The following is a 20,260-nucleotide window of genomic DNA, read 5'->3' as shown; positions in this document are numbered from 1 at the left end:
CGATATTGATATCTTGTTACATAAATAAAATTTTATTTATTATTTATTATTGAATGATACTGATATCTTGTTACATAAATAAGATTTTATTTATTATAGAATATTTATTTTGGGAGAAGATTTTATTTATTTAGAGAATAGATCAAGGTGCGAACCTCGGCAACAACACTAGAGGGATTACGCCTAAACTGGGCAGATTAATTGTGCGCATCGACGACCAGTGAGTCATCGTGATTTATATCCTTCCAAATATTTTATCGGGGCAAGATGTGTGGACCATTGGATTGGGATTCGACCTTTAGAGAGAAAATTTTACTTATTATTGACAAGATTGAAAGTTGCATTGGCTTGGGTGTTTTTAGTTATAAGATTATTATACAAAATCAAATTGAACGACACTAATATCTTGTTTATTTGTGATGCGAACGAACTTAATGTTCACTTGAAGTTAAAGTATTGATGGGCTAGTTGTAATTTTGAGCCTATTGGGCTGGCCTTGTCTTGATTTAGATTTGGGCTTTTGAAACCAAAAGGGTACCATGAATTTAGCCCAAACCAAACAAATTAAAGAAGCCTGCATAAATTATACATTTATGCCCTGGCCAACCCCTTTACACTTCAATCATTATTCCGTGGAAAGATACATTTTTAATATACCAAGGGGGTGTTTAGTTCAAGTTATATAAGATAACTATAGTTGCCGCGAGTCCTCGACGGCGCGGCTGCCGTGAGTTCATGGCGAGCAGGGAAGAAGGGACTCTCGTCGCCCTCACTTGCGCTGCTTGCGGTTGCCACCGAAATTTCTATCGACAAGTCATTGTTTCCGAGTCTCGATCTACTTAAATATTGTATATGAATTGCTTGAACTTTATACACATAAAATGATCTTTGATGGGTTGGCTATTTTCATGTGCAAAACATGTGCAATATCCGTGCCTATTACTAATATAAAAATTTTATTATATTTTCTTTTTAGCAAAATAAGAACTTTATTAACCTAGCAAAATAAATGTCTTATGACCCATTTCTGTCTTGCTTACCTCTTTTTTTCACTCCATTATCATACGTTAAAAGTTACGGTTATCCTGAAACGCTTCACGGAAACTCGTCGGTTTTAGCAACGAGACCTAGTATAAATATGTGTTAGCTAGGTAGTCTTTAATTTGCAAGCTAGCTATCTTTCAATCTGATCTTCAAGGCCACCGAAGAAGTTACAGTTTAGCTTTGCTGATAATTTGAGCTGAAGAGCCATGAATAGGACAAGAGTGGTGGAAATGACGGATAGAACAAGGATGAACACTGCCGGTGAACTTTTGGGGTGACAACCATCGTCAAGTACTCCGAGTGTCAAAGAAACTACGCGGCCACCACTGGCGTGCATATTCTGGGCAACTGCTGTGCAGATGTTGTGCCGGACAGACACATTGCATTCGTGCTTGAAAAGGACTGAATTGGAAAGTGAATCCATGGCGAATTGATCGATGAAATGATCGAAAACAAGTTATGAGTGAGGGTATGAGTGGTGGAATGGATGATGATGAAGATGAATTTATAATGGATTTGTGCGACATGGAGTAAATAATTTCTATATTTGTCGTTCCCATATTTGGTATATATAGTATGAAATGCTACATATTGGGTTCAAATTTCCATAATAGCCTTTCCTATGTATTTTATATTGAAAATTATTTTCTAGACTAAAATCACTGTATGGATGTGAGGATGTAACGATATTAAAAAGTATGTAATAATTTTATAAGTAATGGTATATTGACTCTTGTCTATCCCTATCCATTGGAAATTAATTAAATAAGCAACCTTTGTAACCGCTGGAAATAAGCAAGAATGGAAGCCAAGCAATTTACTTTTATTAGACAATTCATTTGATTCAGCCTATAGCGAGAGACAACAACGTAGGAAGGAAGACAATTGGCTTAGACAAACATCTATCATTTAGCATGCAAAACTTACAATTACCCTTTTCATGACAACGTATTCAACATGAAGATCACATCATGCAATATGCATGCAATTCAAGATAGACATTTGTGTCTTAATTGCTTACCTCATTTCTTCACGCCATTATCATACGGAAAAGCATCACGGAAACTCGCTGGTTTTAGCAACGAGAACTAGTGAGAAACACCGCCGGCGGAACTTCTGGGCTGACAGCCATCGTCAGATACGCCGAATGTCAAAGAAACTACGCCGCCACCACTAGCGTGCACGAGTTCATGGCCAGTAGAGAAGATGGCACCCTGCCGCTTCAACTTCATTCACCGGTGCCCTTGTAATCCTTCCGTGCATGTTGCGTGTACTTACCGTGCATTTCCCGTGTCTTTGCTTTGTACTTGGATTTTGAATGTTAAATTACCTCCTAAGTTTCACACCGTATTTGTACGTTAAAAATGCCCCCAACCCCTAAAACTAAAATACAACAACGTAGGAGTGAGACAATTAGACAAACATCATCAGCAAAACCCTTACTTTTCTCATGATGACGTATTCAATATGAAGATTATATCATGCATGCAACTATGCAAGATAGACATTATATTGTGTCTTGCTTAGCTGGTTTTTTCAAGGCATCGTTACAGTTATCCCCGAAAGTTTCACAGAAACTCGCCGGTTTTAGCAACGAGAAGTAGTATAAATATGTGTCGATCAGATCTTCCAGGCCAGCGGAGAAGTTAAAGTTTAGCTTTGCTGATAACTTGAGCTGAAGAGCCATGAAGAGCAGAAGAGGACAAGAGTGGTGGAAAGGTCGGATATGCGAAGAGGATGGAACTTCTGGAGTGACAACCATCGTTAGATATACGCGGCCACCATCGACGTGCAGTGCACGTTCTGGACGGCTGCCGTGCGTTCATGGCCAGCGGAGAAGAAGGCACTCCCGAGTCCCGCCGCTCCCACCTGCGGTTGCCACCAGGAAAATGACGTAATATCACTTAGAACAATCATTTAAAATGTTTGGTACGATCATCGAAATTGTATTTTTTTTTTTTAATTATTGGACCCCGAATTCTAGAATATTGAGCTTAAAATATGGGCCAATGTAGTAGACTAACATACTTTCCAATTGTTATGCCATGGCTGGACCCTTAACACTAATATTTTATTCGTAATCTCCAAACCGACTTTGTTGGGCTTCGTGAATCGAGGCCCTATGGACCTGATCCGTTGGATAGAATAACTTTTTTTTTTTTTTTTTTTTTTTTTGTAGTTACACTATTAATTATTAATTTTCACTATAGTCAACTATTTAATATTCCTAATTATACAAATTAATCTCAATAACTTAATTTTAATGAGGATTTTTTTGAGATAAAGATTACGATAAAAATTGTAATTATTTCTACTGATGAATATAGTAAAAAATAAAACATAATTGTTAAAATTTTAATTACAATAAAAATATCGATCTCATGACGTGAAACCCTTAAATATAAATATGAATAATGTAGTATACCTATATATCCATACTATATACAGAACAATTGAGATATTTAAATTGGATCATAATATTAAGAAATAGTAACAAAACTTTCCAAATTTGGTTTTAAATTAAACTAAATTGGATTTTAATGATTGTTATTTTTTTTATATTTGCGCATTTAATATATAAGCTCCATACCATATTAAATTGCCAATCTTAAAGTTTAATTGTCTTTAGATTTTTCTAATCTAACAATCGATTTTTTTCTATTAATTTGTCAAATAATTAAAATATTAAAAAAATGTCAATAATTAATAAAATTAAACTTCTAATGAGCAACCCTAGAATGGATGGGATCCTTTTGAAGAAGGATGCTAGAGGCCTAGTCACGAGAAGAGTACTAATCTTGAGATCTTTGAGTCCCTAAGACAGGCCCGCACTAAAAAATTCTTCAAAAGACCAAATTTTATATTGTAGATCCAGAGTCGCACAAGGGCTGCACTTACGTGCATTCAAATAAAAACCAACAAGAATGTTTGTGGGATTAATGGATATTGAGAGAGGAATAGATTAATAACAAATAATGTAAATTTGTGTTGAAGAAAATTAATGAATGGTATTACAAAAGGTCAGGGCAACTCGTTCGTTCCCTTGAGAATTGAAGAAAGAAATGAATCATATATATATATATATATATATATATATATATATATATATATATATATATATATATATATATATATATACAAACATGATTGAAAATGCAGAGAAAGTGAAGAACCGACCTTAAATTAACTTAATAATAATAGATGATCGGCCTAGGTTAGATATCAGTGGGCAACTGGAAACGGCAAAGAGGACAATCATTGCTCCTCTTCAACCATCTAACAATGCATCGTTCATGGAACACATGGCTGCACGGCATGCGAGTCGCCTTTATCAATCCTCCCAAACATATCAAGCACGTCTCTTTTGGTTTAAGCTTCACCTTCTCTAGTGATGCCACCGACGACCTAGCCGCCGGGACTGGCTTATCCTCGTCTACCACATATTCCTCGTCCTCGTCCATGTCCTCCGCATCTTCCTTGTCCTCGTCCATGTCCTCCGCATCTTCCTCGTCCTCGTCCACGTCCTCCGCATCTTCCTCGTACTCGTCCTCGTCCTCGGGCGAGTGCAGCCGCCATTCCTGGAACTGGAAGGTCAGCTGGTTCAGCATAGGATTGGGAGGCGGGGTCGCCCGCACGATAACGGGATTCGGAACAGCCTCCTGGAACACCCGAACGATATCCACCATAACCGGGATCCTCACGTCCGAAATATCCTCCGCCTGTCGGCCCAATGAACGCACCGTGGAATAGATTTTCCAGACCATCTCTGGCTGCGCTGTCTGGGGAATGTTGATGGTTCTCAGCATTGCCATTATCACATGAACCGCTCTGTGCTCGCACTGGGTCATGTCCTCCACCTTAACCACAAACCTCCCGCACGCAAGTTGCTCGCCGACCACGTCGTAGTGATGCACCCAGTCGTAGGTAGCGCCGGAGAAATAGTAGAGCATTCTTCTTTGACTCACAAGGAATTGAAAATAGAAGCCTCTCAAGGAGACGTTTGGGAAGCCCCCCATGATGCCTTGCTGGACAGAAACGTCGCATTCGTGCTTCAGAAAGACTGGAAGTGAAACCATAGAGACCTGATATGATAGATGAAATGAAAACAATATAATAATTCAAGTTGTGAGTGATCTGAGAGTGGTGAAATAGGCGAATTTATAATGGATTTGTGTGAAATGGGGTAAAAATACATGCTATATTTGTCGCCGCCTATTTGGTATGTTATGAAATGCCGCATAATAGGTCCAGATTAATTTCCATAATAGTCTTGAATGTATTTTATATTGAAAATCGTTTTCTTTAACTAGAATCACTGTATTAAATATTAATAACAAATATTAAAAAGTCTATATTAATTTTTATAAAGGATGGTACGTTGACTCATACCGACATCATTTTAGTTATATATCTCTATTCCTACTACAGTAAGATTAGTTTTGATTTTCATCGGGTACATCAAATTGACTTTGGTCTTACACTTACAATCGGCTTACTAACGGTCTCAAATTGATAAGTGAAAATTAAGCTAGTTTTAATTTCAAAAGAATTACACCCTCAATCCTCGTTTTTAATTCATAATTCAAAATTTGTTATCGAAATAGAAGAATTCAAATATCCAATTTATTTTTTCCCTTATGCAAAGATTGGAGAGTCGACTCTTGTAGGTTAAATATTATGGATTGGAAGACATGCCATATATTTAAGCATAGATTTTGAAATTTATAGTTATTCATGTCAATAATTCATATATATATATATATATATATATATATAGCATACATATAGTTGGATTTATTTTTATATGTAACTAATTATTATGTGAAATTAGGTTAAATATATTTACTAATTAATTTAACCAATGCCACTATATTATATATTTAATATTCCCAATTATACAACCTAATGTCAAATATCTAATTGTTAAATTTGTAATATATCGATTTCATGAAATACGAAACCCTTAAACATAAATGTGAATATTAATTGTAGCATATATATCCAATATATGGAACAAGAAGATATTTTAATTGGATCATAAAGTTAATATTCACCAACAAAGTTTGATTATGTGACCTTCTCTTAAGAAAAGTCACAGAGGTGTAAGGCTGTGAGCACAAGGTGCATGGCAAGATTCCCATTTTTATTTCCGCATTCAGTATATATAAGCTTCATACCATATTAAACGACCTAACGTTAAAGTTGATCCTATTGTAGAATTGGCATGAAGGCTCCTTCTACTTAATTGGTTCGAGCACAGCACGTTCATGATGTTTATGATGTTAGGGTTTGTCTGTCAGAGTTTTTTATTTTTATTTTTATTTTTGTTAAAGAAATTGCAGCGTAAAGATAAGTACAAAATTAATATAATGAAAGGCGAATTAAGTAAACCTTAACACTACTAAGACTATGTGGTCTAATGGTACCCGGATAGGATTTTTATTTGGAAGGTTGTGAGTTCGAGCCTCTGTGGAGGCATTATTGGTTCTTTGGGTTTCGTGTAGGGCCACCGACTACATTGTATGCATTCCATAGAACCACTTTTAATTTTTTTTTTTGGTAATTACATTATTATTTATTAATTTAACTAATGTCACTATAGTCAACTATTAATATTCCCAATTATACAAATTAATCTCAATAACCTAATTTTAATGAGGATTTTTTTTAAAGACAAAACTTAGGACAAAGATTGCAATTATTTCTACTGATGAATATAGTAAAAATAAAATGTAATTGTTATAATAAAAATATCAATCTCATGACGTATGGAACCCTTAAATATAAATATGAAAAATGTAGTGTGTGTGTGTGTGTATATATATATATATATATATATATATATATATATATATATATATATATAACTTTTTGTCCTAAATTTTGTCTCAAAAAACAAATCCTCATTAATTAAAATTAGGTTATTGAGATTAGTTTGTATAATTGGGAATATTAAATAGTTGACTATAGTGACATTGGTTAAATTAATAAATAATAGTGTAATTACCAAAAAAAAAAATGCAATGGTTCTATGAAACGTATCAGGTCTAGGGCCTCGATTCACAAAACCCAACATAGCCGGTTTGAAAATTAAGAATAAAATATTAGTGTCAAGGTTTACTTAATTCGCCTTTCATTACATTAATTTTGTACTTATCTTTACGCGGTAATTTCTTTAATAAAAATAAAAATTTAAAAACTTTGCCAGACAAACCCTAACATTATAAACGTCATGAACGTGAATTGGATCTTAATATTAAGACATTGTAACAAAATTTTCCAAATTTGGTTTTAAATTAAACTAAACTGGAATTAATGATTGTTACTTTTATTTGCGCATTTAATATATAAGCTCCATACCATATTAAATGACCAACGTTAAAGTTATCCTTTTGTGGAGGGATTACATAGGTCACCTTTAAACATATTTTATAAATTCATTGTCTTTAGATTTTTCTAATCTAAAAATCGATTTTTTTTCTATTTTTAATATTAATTTATTTTATACATTTTAAGTTTAAACATTATTATTTTGTCAAATAAAATATAAAAACATGTCAATAATTAACAAAATTAAACTCGGAAGTACCAAATTTTATATTGTAGAGTCTAATATATTTTATTCAACACAAAGATTTGAAACAAATTAAAGCGTTTGTGAGGAGAACTTGATTTTGCATAAAATGATAAAAGTTATTGTAGTGGTTAAAATTATTGTATCGCACAAGGGCTGCACGTACGTGCATTCCAATAAAAACCAACAAGAATGTTTGTGGGATTAATGGATATTGAGAGAGGAATAGATGAATAACAAATGTAAATTTGTATTGAAGAAAATGAAAGGTATTACAAAAGCCAAAAGGTCAGGGCACCTCGTTCCCTTCAGAATTGAAGAAAGAAATGAATCATATATGCATGCAGACTTGAAAATGCAAAGAAAGTGAAGTACCTTAAATTAACCTAATAATAATGGACGACCGGCCTAGATTAGATATCAGTGGGCAACTCGAAACGGCAGAGAGGGCAATCATTCCTCCTCTTCAACCATCTAACAATGCACCGTTCATGGAACACATGGCTACACAGCATGCGAGTCGCCTTTATCAATCCTCCCAAGCATATCGAGCACGTCTCTTTTGGTTTAAGCTTCAACTTCTCTAACGCTGCCACTGACGACCTGGCCGCCGGGACTGGCTTGTCCTCGTCCATGTCCTCCGCATCTTCCTCGTCCTCGTCCATGTCCTCCGCATCTTCCTCTTCCTCGGGCGCGTGCAGCCGCCATTCCTGGAACTGGAAGGTCAGCTGGTTCAACATAGGATCGGGAAGCGGGGTCGCCCGCACCATAACGAGATTCGGAACAGCCTCCTGGAACACCCGAACAATATCCACCATAACCGGGATCCTCACGTCCGAAATATCCTCCGCCTGTCGGCCCAAGGAACGCACCGTGGAATAGATTTTCCATACCATCTCCGGCTGCTCCGTCTGGGGAATGTTGATGGTTCTCAGCATTGCCATTATCACATGAACCGCTCTGTGCTCGCCCTGGGTCATGTCCTCCACATTAACCACAAACCTCCAGCACGCAAGTTGCTCGCCGTCCACGTCGCAGTGGTGCACCCAGTCGTAGGTGGCGCCGGAGAAATAGTAGAGCATTCTTCTTTGACTCACAACGAATTGAAAATAGAAGCCTCTCAAGGAGACGTTTGGGAAGCCCCCCATGATGCCTTGCCGGACAGAAACGTCGCATTCGTGCTTCAGAAAAACTGAAAGTGAAACCATAGAGACCTGATATGATAGATGAAATGAAAACAATATAATAATTCAAGTTGTGAGTGATCTGAGAGTGGTGAAATGGGCGAATTTATAATGGATTTGTGTGAAATGGGGTAAAAATACATGCTATATTTGTCGCCGCCGATTTGGTATGTTATGAAATGCCGCATAATAGGTCCCGATTAATTTCCATAATAGTCTTGAATGTATTTTATATTGAAAATCGTTTTCTTTAACTAGAATCACTGTATTAAATATTAATAAGATTTTTACTAGACATTGGGTCTTGCTTACCTTATTTCTTCACAGCATTATCATACGTTAAAATTTATAGTTATCCCGAAAAAACATCATGGGAACTCGCTAGTTTTAGCAACGAGAACTAGTGAGGAACACTGTCGGCGAAACTTTTGAGCTGACAACCATCGTTAGATGATACGCCGCCGCCGAATGTCAAAGAAACCGGCGGCAACCACCGGCGTGCATGTTCTGGACGGCTGCCGTGAGTTCATGGCCAGCGGAGAAGAAGGCACCCCGCCGCTCTCACGTGCGCTGCCTGCGGTTGCCATTCCACCGGTTAGCGGTCGTTTCCGAGGCCCGATCTATTTAAACATTGTATGTGAATCGCATGTTGTTGTTGTTTTTTTTTTTTTTTAAATTTTTTATTTAATATCTTTTCTAATCAATAAATTTGTAATCCTTTCTTTCTTTAATTTGCGTGTGAGTTTTGTGTACATTTGTTGTGGTTGGTTGAATTGTGAATATATGCTACCTTTGATTCTGAGAATATTGCAATCAATATTATATTCATGGCTGCAACTTATACCAAAAACCCCATTTTCATCAACCTGCTTTAACTTCATTCTCCGCCTTTGTAATCCTTCCGTGCATGTTGCGTGTACTTACCGTGCATTTCCCGTGTCTTTGCTTTGTTTACTTTTATTACACCATGCATGCGATTCAACCCATAGCAAGAGACAACAACATAGGAGTGAGGCAATTAGACAAACATCGTTAGCAAATCCCTTACTTTTTTCATGATGACGTATTCAATATGAAGATCATATGATGCATGCAAGATAGACACTGTGTATTGCTTACCTCGTTTTTTCACGCCATTATCATACTTTAAACGTTACAGTTATCCCGGAAAGCTTCACGGAAACTCGCCGGTTTTAACAACGAGAACTAGTCTAAATATGTGTTAGCTAGGTAGCCTTTGCAAGCTTTCCGGCCAGCAGCTATCTCTCGATCTGATCATCCAGTTTAGCTTTGCTGATAATTTGAGCTGAAGAGCCATGAAGAGGACAAGAGTAGTGGAAAAGTCACAACTATATATCGACACCTATAAATCTATGACCAAACATAAAATTAACTCTTTAACTTTAATCTATAAGAAAGTATATGCACAACATTTTTTTCACAATCCAATTTGGTGCCATTAGACCACAAGATACTTGGCATGGTCGAGTCAAACTTCAAATCTTATTATTATCAACCCTACCAAACTAATTGTTTAATTTGATCAATTGAGCTAGAGGGGTCCCTTTTTTATCAATCGTTATACCCTATACCACGGCGCACATAGCATTGTGCGCCGCGCGCCTCCCAAAACGACGTCGTTTTGGGGTCATTTTGGGAGGCGCGGTAGGAAGTTGCTGGGATTATGTGTATTTGTTCACACAGTTATGTGTATTTGTTCATACAGTTATGTGTATTGGTTCATACAGTTATGTACATTTTTTATACAATTATGTACATTCTTTTTATACAATTATGTACATCCGAATCAGAAAATTTGTGTGTATTATGTTAATAGTTGATGTGTATTATGTTAAAAGTTTATGTTTATTATGTATTATGTTAGATTATGTGTATTATCTTTTAAAAAGAGTATGTATATTTTGTTATATAATTATGTACATTCATGTATACAATTATGTGTATTCTAGTATAACATTATGTATATTCTTGAACAGCGGGTTTTTTTTAAAGAAAAAACTACTGCCATTCACTGGGGCGGGAAATTTCAAAAAAAAAAAAAAAAATTAAAATGACGTCGTTTTGCATCTGGGCGCATAGTGCAACGCGCGCCGTGGTGTAGGATATAAATTGCCCTTTTCTATATATTGGGCTTCATTTTTAATTGGACCGATAAATCTAGAATATTGAGCTTAAAATATGGGCTGATCTGAAGTATTATTGAGGGCTTAAGAAAAACATAGCGTTGTGGTTTAGTAAGGCCCATGCACATAACTCCCGGGCCCTTGTAATAGTCCAACTTAATTACTTGAGAGTTTTTACCCAAAATGGTCCCTTGACTATTGCTCATTCTCAATTTTGCATTTCGACTTTCAATTGAACCCAATGTGGTCTCTTGACTTTAAAAAATTACCCCAAATTAATCTTCCGTTACCTTTTTCGTCAACAGGGCGTTAAGATTGGGGGTATTTCCGTCAATTCACAATAAATTTGTCACTTCCCTTTCTAGCTCCCACCGGCAATGCACCCATTTTGTCCGGCGACAGAACGGGTCACCTCCCCTCCACTTTTTTTCCTCATTCTAGCAGCATCAACCTCCAGAGAAAGCTCAATACGAGCAAAATATCTCGCAAGATCACTATTTTCTGACCCAAAACCTGTTGATTCCTCATATTTATGATTTATGATTCACTCTAAAATCCCTGTTTTTAAAGTCAGAATACCCTAAGAAACTTTTTGTTTTGAAACATCAACTCTAATCTCGAGGTTTCGCACTGAAAATTCACCAAAAAAAAAAAAAAACGATTGTTCCTAGATTAAACTTTGAAGTTCAAGAGATGAACCTTGGTTTCGGATTTGGCACGCAGCCTCCGAAATACAGCGTTTTTGTCGTTGAAATTATCGGAAGCCATGCCACCTTCAGAGATGTAAAATCTTAGAGTGACAGAGATCAGACGGATATTTCGGCCGGCCATCACCACCACCAAATCCCTCTACGTCTCAGCAAAGTGCATGCAATCATCAGCATAGCTACTGTCGTTGTGAGGATTGGATTTGAACTTCTGAACATCGTCACAGCCTCGGTGAGCTAATTGCAGCCCTAGGATGGTGTATTCCATCAAAATTTTCGCAGGTTAAGAAAACCAGACACCTCCAGGTGGTTTCTCCGTTTGATTGGTCGGACTCGGCAGCTTGAAGGGTGTTTTCGCCGCTAGCTTGGAAAGCCCACATCTGACCTGATTCGAATCCGGATGTGCTGGGGATGGCGCTCACCGGCAGTTGCATACTGGCGACTTTGAATTTCTTATTCGACGACAAATCGGATCCTCTAGCATCGGAAGGTTCTCCTTGGGGATTACTTGAGCGTTCGTCCTTGAACAAATCTTCTCTATATCTTTTTCCCAAGTAATTCTCAGTCGTGTCTTGTCCTTTACCTCCGCCGTCATCTCCGCCGCTGGAAATTGTGTCTGCGATCTGGTTCGGCGTTAAGAAGTGAGGGTTCTAGTGGAACCCTAGCATATATGAGAAGCCTTCCCCGAAAGGGTGAGCCGGAGGATGGTGAACAGCAGCTAGAGCTAATGTGATGTGGAAAGAATGCAGCGCTGATTTCGATGGTGGCGTTAAGAGAGTCGTAACGAAGGACCACCTCATTTACTGTGAATTGACTAAAATATCCCCCACTTAACGCCTAGTTGACGGAAAAGGTAACGGAGGACCAATTTGAGGTAATTTTTTAAAGTCAAGTGACCACATTGGGTGCAATTGAAAGTAGAAATACAAAATTGAGAATGAGCAATAGTCAAGGGACCATTTTGGGTAAAAACTCATTACTTGACTTCAACACTAAGAATTAGTGTTGTGGGCTGATATGATCCATACAAATAAGGCTCGGGCCCATGTAGTAGTCCAACGTACTTGACTTCGGCATTGTGTGGACCATCTTCTACACTATTATGTGCACCATAATAAAAAGTATATTTTTAATATACTAAATATACATTATTTTTGTACTGAATATATATTATTTTTATACTGAATGTACATTATTTTACAGTACATAAAATATAATTCACATAACTTGTGTGGACCAATAATTGCTTGCCTTCACTGCTATAAGAATTAGTGTTGACGAGTTGTGGGCAGCACGATCGATGTAATGCACAATTTTCGGGCTAATATATAGTCCAAAGTATTATATTCTTAAGGTGCATTAGTAAAAACTTTATTGTACGAAAAGACACATTTTCAATATTAATTATATTTAAAGATTATCAATATAAATTTGTTTTAAAAAAATAATACAAATAAACAACATTTGCCAACTCCAGGGATAAACATATTAAGATAAAGGCAACACTAGTAACGGTTACAACGTAACACTGAACCGAATTGAACCAACCTATACCTAGTACTAGGTTGACTTAATCATCATGTCATCATCTTCAGTTGACACGACACAGATGAGAGGACAAACATTAAATTCCTCAACCTGAGCCAATTAGCGATGCAACCGCTATGAAAAAAGCGACACACTACAGAAAATGCATGGTGGCCGGAATTTTTAGGGATCTGATCTAGGAGGTTGATGTTCTTCGGGTAGGATACGTATGACAGCATATTTATATGGGATTTGGGGGGACATTATTTAATATATTGGATTTCCTATATGGCCGGGTACAAAAGAAATGTAATGAAGGTGGTCCAAACTCGTTATGGTGGGCGTTAGGGTTAGGGTTAGGGTTTGTCTTGCTCTTGTAGGGCTTGATACGTTGGATAGAATCGATTATTCGGCCTTGATTAAATAGTTGATGAGGTCAAATGAACCCAATTCTTGTTCTTCTTTCCTCGCATGTCCAAATTGTGCATGGTTGTTATGTGGGAGAGTGAATTGAATGAATGTTATTGAGAAAGAACAGAAAGAATAAATAGGGAGTGAACCCACAGAAGAAGGAACCAACACCTAAGACCAAATGACTAGGTAACAGACTAACAAACTCATACTCAGTCTAAGCCTCAACACGCCCCCGCAAGATAGGCGCACCATCGGTGAGACCAATCTTGGACCTGAAAATAGAAAATAAGTGTCGACCAAGCGGCTTCGTTAATAGATCAGCCACTTGTTCTGACGACCGCACATAACGCACTCGCAGCGAGCCAGACACAACCTGCTCACGAACAAAAAAATAATCCAGCGCCAAATGCTTCATCCGTGAGTGAAAGACGGGATTTTTGCAGACATAAGTAGCACTCATATTATCAGTGACCAAGGCCGGGGAAGATGGCAACCGGATCCCAAGTTCACGCAATAAATTCTGAATCCACATAACCTCAGCAGCAGCATTAGCAAGAGCACGAAACTCGGCCTCCGTGGAAGACCGAGACACGCAACGTTGCTTCGCAGACCTCCAGGATACAACATTCGGCCCAAAATAAACAACATAGGCCGTGGTTGAGTGACCCCCATCTCGAGCGCCTCCCCAATCTGAATCAGAGTAGGCCACAAGGGACAACGAATGACCCCCATGAAAGTGCAAACCATAATGTAGGGTCCCCTTTAAGTAGCGGAGAACGCGCTTCACAGACTGCCAATGTAGCTCAGTAGGTGCAGCCATATACTGAGCCAAACGATTAACAGCGAACGAAATTTCTGGCCTGGTGATAGCCAAGTACTGTAACCGACCAATCGCCTGCCGATAAATAGTAGCATCAAACGCAGGAGAGGTTGCAGCATGCAAGGCCAAAGTCATGTTCATTGGTGTTGCTACTTCTTTCGTCCCCGCCATACCAAATTGATCTAGAGTATCAGCTACATACTGGGATTGCGAAAGAAACAAGCCACCAGCAGAAGGAACCACCTCAACACCCAGGAAGTGATGAAGCGAACCCAATTCTTTCAGCGCAAAGCGATGGCCAAGACTACGCACAAACGCGTCAATGAACCCATCATTATTCCCTGTTAGAATGATATCGTCAATGTAAACTAAAAAATACACAATTACATCCCGCGTACAATAAACAAACAAAGATGAATCTGCTATAGATTTCTTAAAACCAAAAGACACAAGAAACTTCGACAACTCCAAATACCAAGCCCGCGGAGCTTGTTTCAGGCCATAGATCGCCTTTCGCAGTTTGCAGACATAACCCGGGAGGTGTGGATCGACAAAACCAGTCGGCTGCTCCATATACACTTCTTCAAACAATGTGCCATTTAAGAAAGCATTGTTTACGTCCAACTGACGTAACGACCACCCTTTGGACAAAGAAATTGTGAGGATGACCCGGATAGTCACCGGTTTTACAACTGGACTAAACGTCTCAAAATAATCACGACCTGCCTCCTGCGAAAACCCTTTTGCCACCAAACGGGCCTTAAACCTATCAATCGAGCCATCCGCTTTACGCTTCACCCGGAAAATCCACTTACAACCGACCACAGCATGACCAGGTCGCGGCACTAAGTCCCAAGTCTCATTCCGTACCAAGGCATCAAACTCAGCAGTCATGGCAGCCACCCAGTCTGCACTTTTCAACGCCTGCGCCACTGAACGAGGTTCAACCGACAATGCCACGGGATGAACGGTAGCAATGTTGATAAACATTATTTTTAGTGTTATTTATATAATCTTTTTATAGTTTATTTGCAATAATTAATAATTAATTAATTAATTAATATATATTTTTATTTATTATTATTTTTAATAGCTTTATTAATTTTGTTCAATTTTAGAATAGTTTTATTAAATTTGTTTAGTATTTGAATTTTGTCAGTCTAATAATTCTTTGGTCTTAATTTATTAATAATAATATTAACTTTAGTAGTACATGTTCAGTAGGAGTTTAATAAATGTAGATTTGTTATATAGGGTCTTTAATAAGGTTATTATTATTATTATTATTATTATTATTATTATTATTATTATTATTATTATTATTATTATTATTATTATTATTATTATATTAAGAATCGCAGACTTCTTCTCCGTCAATGGCTACGATCCGAGTGATGCGGTGAGCAGTAGAGTTTCCGATGATCAAGCAATTTTAGAGAGAAATTACGGAAGAATTTGGTTAAGAAAGCAATATAAATAGATGGTGAATTCAAGGAAAGAAGAATCAATTCACCCCGGATCAATTCCGGAGGCGATAAAAGCAAAGATCAGTTTACTCCCAGACCAATTTCGGTTCGGCGGAGGTGCAGTGTGTTCGGCGGCGGCGATTCCATCCGGTGGTAGCTGCGCAACAAATTCCAACAATTTCTGGTTCTTACTTTATTTTATTTTCCTTAATTTGGGCATTTTGGTTTCGTAATTGTTAGCAGCAAGAAAGTTAGTGTGTGTTTGTAATCCCTGTCCCTCTTTCAATTGATCAATTCGGCTAAATTGAGAACTGTGTTGCTACTTAAGCATGGTTATTGTGCTAATTACTGTACTTAGAGTTAATGACATGCTAATTACAATTTCTTCACTGCAATGATTTGCTAATCCTCTTGTTCTAAGAATTTAATGAAGTTACTATGAAAATTCTATATTGATTTATGTTTTATTTTGCATTTGATTCTTAATTAGCTTGGAGTTTTTAAATTGTTTAGTTATTTTAATTTCAAGTTATTAAATTGTCCATCAATTGGTTTATGTTCTTAGTATTTATTCGATCTCTTACTATTTCATTTTGAGGTTATTCACTTGTTTTTCCTGCCTTTATTTTTGTCTGTGTTTTCATTTAGTTTAATCCATGTTAATTATCGTTTAGTTTAATCTATTTATTATTCTGCTTCTTGGTTTAATTTTATTGTTTAAATTTATGAGTTTAATTGATCGTTATCTTTGGCATTTGATTCTCGTACTTTACAATATCCAGTCAATTATTTCTTAAGTTGTAATTAAATTGCAGTGTATCAATTCGTTGTGGGTTCGACCCTTGCTTTTGCACCCTATTACTACACTGACTCGTGCACTTGCGAGGACTTATCAAAAATTGTCCATCAATTTTTGGCGCCGTTGCCGGGGAGTTGTTTATTTTGCAATTTAATTTTCAGTTTTTTTTTTCTTTTGTTAATTGCTTGATTTTTTTTTTCACTATCCTTTTATTATTGTCATCTTTTTTCATTTGTAATCTTGCATTTTATTTAAGTCATTCATCCATTTAAAATTTTCTCTATATTTGTCTTTGCTTTCCCTATTCCCTTTATTTATTTTTTCCCTTTATTATCAATTCCTTGTTTTTGTTCTCTTTACTATTGTTGCTACAACTTTTTTTTTTTCATTTTTTTAGCACTTTAAATTTGCATTTAAGATTTTTTTTCCCACTTTATTTACTAAGTAAAGAAGTACTTAATAATTGTTTAATATTCCCCATTTCCCTTTTACTCTTTAGTGATTATCTTGTTTATTTATCTGTTTATTTATTTGATGGAGGGTCGTCGTTGTTTATATCCTAAACTGTTCCCTTTAGACGATCATATTGATATATTATTTTTTTGAAAACCCAATTTTTGAACCGCAAGACATATTACTTTTTGAAAACCCAATTTTTGAACCGCAAGAAACAACTACAACCATAAATGCATTTCCTCCACCCTCTTGGGTTGATAATCAAAATGATTTTCAATCAAGTCCTCCTAATTTTTATTGGGATAATAATAATCAAAATGATTTTCAACCAGTTGACCCATCCCAACCTGAAAAACCATCTTTGGAGGATACTTTACAAAATTTCATACAGGTTTGCAATGGGCAGCACGAAGCAGATGAGCAACGATTCCAACAACTTGAAGCTTCTTTGAGAAAACTAGAAATACAAGTGGGGCAAATCGTCGAAGCTTTGCAAGAGCATGTGCCAGGTAAGTTACCTAGTCAACCTGAAGAGACTAAGGCTGGTGATATCAATGAAAACAAGTCAGAAGATAATATCATTTCTAAACAAACTAAAATAATTGAAAAATTGCATAATGTTGTTGATGATATTATTGTAGAAAATGATGAGCCTCAATTGCATAAATCTGATAATCCTTATGTGCCCCCCCAAGCTTTATGTGCCCCCAATCCTTGTTGATGAAAGCTTTGAAACCACCCCTATACAAAATGAAGATTTTGAGGGAGAAGAGCCTTATGTACCACCCAAGCCTTATATGCCCCCGACTCTATTTCCAAATAGGCTCAAAAGTTGTGTGCCTGTAAGTGCAGTGCTACGACAAAAATTGCCCACAATCTCTTTTGATGTTCAAAACGATAAATTGACCAAAAATGTGCTTGATGAAACTATTCAGTTTCAAATTTTTATGTTTATGAATTTGTTTGATAGAGCTAACCAGTGTTTTGCAGTTAAGGGGTTGAATTTTGCAGAGGATGGTAAGTTGGGTTTCGATAAACTCCAAAAAGAAAATCTTTTGAATGACATTGATAAATTAGTTTCTTTTTGTTATTTTCAAACTGCAGGGCTAAAGGATAATTCCACAAATAAAAAACCTAATAAAGGAGGACTCTCTTTGTTTTCTTTTCTTTCCTCTCACAACATTGGGGACAATGTTGAAAATAAGTGTGGGGAAGGGATTTTACCCACAAATCACAAAAAATTGAAAAATTTTAAACTTTTTAATTTTCTTATGTTCATTTTCTTAAACCTTTTTATTTTAAAATTCTAGCATTAGTTGAGCTCTATCCATAAGTCTTTTAAATATTCGGTAATGAAAATAATGCATGCTTTTGTCAACGCTTAGTGTGTATATTGCATGCGGCTAGTTATTAATTTCTTTATTTTAATATTTTGAATAAGTTTGCCAAAAAAAAATCAAAAACCAAAAAAATACATAAATAGAATTTGAAAATCACAAATACCCTTATATGTTTTATGCAATTGCTTAAATAGTTTATATGTTGGTCTCACTTTATATTACCTTTTTCAAACTCTTTAACAATTCTTGAGTGCTATAAATTGTGGTGTTGGTTCAAGGATCATTTTTTTGGCATAAGTGAGGTGAAATAAAAAAAATAAAAGATAAAAATATATATATTAAATAAAAATGAGTGTTTTATTTATTTATTTCATTTGCAATAATTTCAGAGATTCTACTCCGCTGAATCAGCCACTTATACACATGTATAATAAATAAATCAATAAGTATTGTGGTCTGGTTTATGAGTACACACAAAATTGAAAACCCAAACAAGTCTAGCGTAAAATGGCGAGGTTTTTGGGGAAATTCTCTTTGGAAAAAGTCAAAATAGAAAAATAATGAGTGAACTTTGGAAAAGACAAGCAATTGCATTTCAATTTTAATAAATGCCTTGATCCTTATTTCCTTCATGTTTTGCACCTGCACTGTGATAGAATATTTCTGAATTTGGTTTAGGTTGAATTTGGTGAAATTTTTATATTTTTCTATTGAGTTTTTGTATAGTTCATATAAGGGGTGTCAGCACACGAGCACACGTTTTATATTTATTTTAGTTGTTAAAGTTTTTAATTTCTAGTCAAATGTTTTACACATTCTTTGAGTTGGCACTAACTTTGCATTGATGAGACAAATAAATTTGAAAGGTGATTTGGGTAAAGCTCAGTTTAATGTTTGGTTTTATTTTTAATTTCTTTTGTTTCTTTTGAATAATGCTTTTGCTTGAGGACAAGCAAATAAATAAGTGTGGGAAAATTTGATAAACATTATTTTTAGTGTTATTTATATAATCTTTTTATAGTTTATTTGCAATAATTAATAATTAATTAATTAAATAATATATATTTTTATTTATTATTATTTTTAATAGCTTTATTAATTTTGTTCAATTTTAGAATAGTTTTATTAAATTTGTTTAGTATTTGAATTTTGTCCGTCTAATAATTCTTTGGTCTTAATTTATTAATAATATTATTAACTTTAGTAGTACATGTTCAGTAGGAGTTTAATAAATGTAGATTTGTTATATAGGGTCTTTAATAAGGTTATTATTATTATTATTATTATTATTATTATTATATTAAGAATCGCAGACTTCTTCTCCGTCAATGGCTACGATCCGAGTGATGCGGTGAACAGTAGAGTTTCCGATGATCAAGCAATTTTAGAGAGAAATTACAGAAGAATTTGGTTAAGAAAGCAATATAAATAGATGGTGAATTCAAGGAAAGAAGAATCAATTCACCCCGGATCAATTCCGGAGGCGATAAAAGCAAAGATCAGTTTACTCCCAGACCAATTTCGGTTCGGCGGAGGTGCAGTGTGTTCGGCGGCGGCGATTCCATCCGGTGGTAGCTGCGCAACAAATTCCAACAATTTCTGGTTCTTACTTTATTTTATTTTCCTTAATTTGGGCATTTTGGTTTCGTAATTGTTAGCAGCAAGAAAGTTAGTGTGTGTTTGTAATCCCTGTCCCTCTTTCATTTGATCAATTCGGCTAAATTGAGAACTGTGTTGCTACTTAAGCATGGTTATTGTGCTAATTATTGTACTTAGAGTTAATGA

This window comes from Ipomoea nil, unplaced genomic scaffold (genome assembly GCF_001879475.1).
Source record: "Ipomoea nil cultivar Tokyo-kokei standard unplaced genomic scaffold, Asagao_1.1 scaffold2159, whole genome shotgun sequence".
In the NCBI taxonomy this organism is placed as follows: Eukaryota; Viridiplantae; Streptophyta; class Magnoliopsida; order Solanales; family Convolvulaceae; genus Ipomoea; species Ipomoea nil.
This window is presented reverse-complemented; position numbering follows the sequence as displayed.